The sequence below is a fragment of the Cryptomeria japonica genome, chromosome 8 (genome assembly GCF_030272615.1).
Source record: "Cryptomeria japonica chromosome 8, Sugi_1.0, whole genome shotgun sequence".
In the NCBI taxonomy this organism is placed as follows: domain Eukaryota; kingdom Viridiplantae; phylum Streptophyta; class Pinopsida; order Cupressales; family Cupressaceae; genus Cryptomeria; species Cryptomeria japonica.
The window spans coordinates 85,903,115-85,908,690 of record NC_081412.1 but is presented as its reverse complement, the minus strand read 5'-3'; positions in this window follow the sequence as shown (position 1 = coordinate 85,908,690).

Genomic DNA, 5,576 nt, shown 5'->3' with positions numbered 1-5,576 from the left:
CAAACAAGAAGAAAAGGCAAACTGTTAGTGTCAGAAATCACAAACAAAATACTTTCCTACACAAGCATATCAAAAGAGATATCAAAAGCATGATAAAATATCTAACTAAGAAGGTAAATATGATGAGGCATCTCCAAATGCCTCCTAACGTGCTCTTGGTTTCTTCTCCTTTGTTCCTCTCCTCTCCAAGTTCCAAAATTGTGTAGCTCTCAACAACTTTTTGCACTATGGATGCTTATGGAGGTTTGAGATTGAAGTATTTGCTCTAAATGTAAATAAAGAAGCTAATACTAAGCTATTGATACTAAAATGATTTATTTTATCCAAAATGACAAGATATTAGTTGATTATGCTAAAATGCTCTCTTCAAATGCCTATAGCTTAAATGCATACAAGTTTTCAGGATCTGGATTATGAAGAAATGAACTCTATTTATAGGTAAAATGGAGCAATGGATGGTTGAGATTGAGCAATCTCAGCAAGGGTCAAGATTGAATGATTTCAAATCTATGTGAAGGCTTCCAACCCAATTCCAAGATGACAAGTGTCAATGTGAGATAGGTTGAGAGGAGAGGGAATAAGCATTAAATTCTTGACATGACCTTTGGGAGTTAACTTGGGAGTTAAGGTCAAGGTTAGTTGAATGAATAAACTCTTTATTCAAAGAATAAAACTTTTATCCAATGGATAAACTCTTGTGCAAAGGCAAAAGAGATAAACATGGTCAAAGCAATAAATGCTTGAGGAGACACATGAGTGCAAGTTGAAATAACCATAAATGGTTATGTAAGAGCCATTAATGGTCATGTAAGAGCCATTAGTGGTTTTGGAAGACTTTGGAGGTTAAATTGTTGAACACACAAAGCATTAAATGCTTTTCAAAGACTTTGGGAAGTGACTCCAAGTTGCTTAGGAATGTGACAATAATTAGGGGATGGATTAGGCTAATCAGGAAGGGTTTAAAAGAATCTAGAAGGGGTTTAGGAATGCAAGTGGATTTGGTGGGTGAGAGAAAATAAGATTTTTATTAAAATAAAATTAGTTTATTTCAATAAATGTGTGCAAGTTGCATTTGTAGGAAAATGCAAGTGGGGGGGATTAATGATTTTAAATAAATGTTTGATTTAATTTATTTAAAAGAGAAATAGGTGATTAAATGAAATAAATAGATTTTATTTATTTAATTGATTTGAATTTGGTTTAATGAATTAATTAAAATATATTGAATAATTTATTTAATTAATAGGAGAATGTTTGAAGATGAATTAATTAAATATTAATTTAATTAACTGATGGCTAGTGGATTTTTAATCAAATAAATAGGAAATATTCATTTAATTAAATTGGACAGATTTGTGTGACTACATTTGCCCCTCGTTGAGACGGTGTGGTTTATCGTATCGTTTCAAAGGAAGGAAAATAGGTGTGAAGAAATGCCCCATAAAATATTGATTTAATGGGTGGTATGCCCCCTCGAGAGATGAGCCAAAAATTTTCGAAAAATCGGGCGATCTCTCTAAAAAGAATGAAAATTGGCAGGGTGGTAGAAGAGAAGAAGTTAGCAATACGGGTGAAAAATAGAAGAAATCGGGGGGAAAACGAAGAAATGGGGGGCTCGGGAAGGGCACGGGGACCACAGCGGTGAGCGGGGGAAAGGTTACGGTGACGACGAAGGGTTTATATGGAGAGAGAGGTGAAAATAGGATCATTTGTTACCGTGACCAGTGTGAAACCAGAGCTTTGAGATTGACTTTTGAGAGGAGCGAGCAGTAGTTAGGATGCCGTTACCAGTAGCAGAGCACTGATTCGAGCGAGTTCGTCGGTTCCAACGGCCAGACGACTATAGACCAGCGGTATGCAAATTTAAAATTTCAATTTTTATGCATTTTTGTCATGTTTTCTGCTGAGTCGAAGTTGAGTCAAGACAATAGTGCTGAAACTATGTTTTGGCACTATTGTCTAATTAACTAGCGCTATTGTGCCGCAATGGCACTATTGTTTGATTAGTGCTATTGAGTGGTTAATTGAGCGCTTTGGTCGTTAATCAGTGCTATTGTATAGTTGTTGTAGCGTGTTTGTAGTTTTAGCACTTTTGGATTGCTGATTAAGCGCTTTTGTTAGGGGTTTAACGCTATTGTAGAGAAGTAGCGCTTTTGTGTGCAAAATAACGCTTTTGTTTGCAAGATAAGGAATGCCCCAGTTTGTGTGAAAATCTCTCGATGCCAAAGATGGATGGATAGGGAGGCAGAGTGGGAGTTGTTTTGAACCATAGCAGCTTGATGAGACTTAGGTCATTTAGGATAAATGCCTGTTGAAGTCTAGGTGTGCCATGATTGCTTACCTGTTGAGACCCGAAGATACTTGATCAAAGTATCTGTTGATAGTCTTAGGTTTAAACTTTAAGAAAGTTTGAAAACAAAACAACCGATGAGGAGTGATTGATGTCCGTGTGCAGGAGGATCTACGCGTGTTACAGTTACGTGAGAGACATCCGACAACACAAGGGTTGCGGGATCGACTGACAGAGGCCAGGATCGATTGCATTGCAGCTACCAATTTGTATGATGTGATGCACATGCCGGTGATTCAGATGAATCACGGATTGATTACCACGTTAGTAGAGCGCTGGCACAACGAGACGTGCACTTTTCACCTTGCGCAGGGGGAGATGACAGTGACCCTGGAGGATGTGTGGCGCATCCTGCATATTCCAATCCGGGGGGAGCTGGTGACATATAATAGATCATGGGGGACTTTAGCAGTACAAAGATTTTTTGATGAGGATGTTTTCATTGATGATGGCTCCATTGCTTGGGAGGAGATTGCTACCTTATACGAGCCGTTACCAGCAGTTGTGTCCAGCATTGTGGGAAGACTACTGTGTCCTGATAGGCGCTCTCATGGTCTGGCCGTTGGATGGGGACAGGTGATAAAGCAGATGATTACCAAGGGGACCTGATTTGCCTAGGGATCGTGCGTGCTGACACACCTTTATCAGGAGCTGCATGAAGTGGTATACCGTGGGAGGGGCTCACTAACAGTGGGAGTGACGCTGCTACATATTTGGGCGTGGGAGCACCTACTAGTGACTCGATGAGTGAGTCTCAGGTTCTGAGCAGTGGATCAGCCGTATATGTTCATGTATAGCGGTATGATGAGTCAGCCCCACCTGGGGAAGTTAGAGTGGTGGCGGTGGGCATTGGATGATCTTGATGCAGTTATATGGAGACCTTACCTAGAGTGCGAGCCTTGGGATGATGATGCTGAGGCACTGCCATATGTGTTTATGACTCGATTTCTCATTGGGAGGACCTCGTATCATGTAGAGAGATAGGTGCCCGATAGAGTGTTGAGACAGTTTGGACGACAGGAGGGACTACCTAGGGGATCAGGGGAGTATGCTCGGGTGATACGAGAGAGATATGCCTGGGGGCCAGTACTTTCATATGACTAGGCACTGGTAGAGTTTCAGATGCTGTAGGCGAGACCTTGGGATATACGACTGAGGGTAGTGGATGCAGGGGTATCAGATGAGTATACACAGTACCTGGCGGCTCATATGATTCTACGGATATCAGATCTAGCAGAGTCGGTGCCCGATTTTGAGGATGAGAGGGGACAGAGACAAAGGAGGAGAGGAGGGCAAGGACCTATGGTAGCTGGACGAGGGAGAGGAGATGGTGGAGAGGGAGGAGGAGGGGATGGAGGAGGAGGGGGGGATGGGGGAGGTGGTGGAGGTGGAGGAGGTGTTGGGTTGGGCAGTCAGAGCCAGCGGAGAGGGAGAGGCGGATTGCCACTGTGGATATCGTAGGGACTGTTGATGCAAGGAGGAGTTAGATTAGGTGGGAGAGGTATGAAGAGGGATATACCGATGGATAGAGGGGAGGGAGCCACTGGAGAGGGATATACCGATGAGGCAGCCATGGAGATAGGAGAGAGATCAGGTGGAGATGTGCGGGAGTGACTGATAGTACATTTGCAGTCTCATCTTGAGGCATCTGAGACATGGGTGGAGGATTTGGAGGCGGAGGTTGCAGCTAGAGATGTGCAGCTATTTGCATGAGAGGCGGAGCTGACTGTAGTGCTGCGGGAGAGGGATAGTGCAGTGGAGAGATTAGCGAAGCTACAGGAGAGAGTCCGGGTTGGAGTAGGAGCACAGGATCCTTCTGGGGAGGTGATGAGACAGTTTGGTCGGGCACAGGCTGAGATAGAGTATTGGTGGGGATTATATGAGTAGGTGGTGCTTGCTAGTCAGCGAGCACTGAGCTATACACAGATGCGATGGACCAGGTCAAAGCGGTCGTAGAGGATGCAGAGCAGTGGGGCAGTGATGGGTCCTCTACGGAGAGACAGGTCAGGGGGTGCAGGAGCTAGTGGGGGATTGATGGGGCCTCCACGGAGAGATAGATCAGATGGTGCGGGGATAAGTGGGGGAGCAGGTGGCGATGGTGGTACAACATCTGGTCAGAGTGGCATTTGAGAGAGCATTTTGCATATATGTATTTTTATTTTTGGACTGTATCTTGCTCTTGGTAGCCGATTTTGTAGACTTCATTTTACTCTGATACATGAGATGATATATATGAGGAGATCCCATTTTTTGATTATATGCATATTGTGATGTATGGATGCTATGCAGGATGATGTTTTATGAGTTTATGCTTAGATGGAGACATGTACATGTATGCATTTTATGAGATGATTCCTATATGTATGGTTTTTATGATGATTTATGATGTTCGATACTAACATATGAATGCAGGTTTATACATGTGTGCATGTTTTGTTTTTGATGGAATGCTTTATGTATGTAATGCCATGATGATGATGTATGCTTATGATGATTTACGGACATGATTTTGGTGTTTCCTATTTTTGATATAATGATATGCAATGATAAATGCAATGAATGAATGGTTTATGTATGGATATGCATCTTGATGTTTTTTAGATGAATGAAATATGGATAAACAAATGTAAAGTACAAATGTTTTTATGATGATGTTTAAATGAATGAATATGTATAATGGATATATAAATGGTATGAACCAATGTTTTGGAAACAAATGGGTTTATGATCCTAAATGCTTAAATATGATTTAAAAAATGTGATGATAATGCAACTTATGCTTTAATAACTACACCTTAATGCAATTAAAAAAAAAGATAATGAATGCAATGTAAATGAATCCTAAAATGAGCATAATAAGATACTTAATAATGGATGAATGAAGGCACCTTTCAACTAATGAATAGATAAATGAATGTATGCAATGATAAAGGATGATAAAGGACGATAAAATGATAATGGATAACTAACACTAAATGAATGCATAGCAAATGGTTAATACAATCAAGGATAATTTGATCATATGAATGAATCTAATCATCATGATTATGCAATGATGCAAATGATTAATGAAGACTAATGTCAATAAATTAAATGAACTATATGCAATTTAATTAAAATGACATGAATGTACTTAATGCAAAATGCAACTAAATGTAATGATGATATGATCATGATGAATGCAAGGTTTTTTAGACTTTGCATGATGCATTAATGATGTATCAGA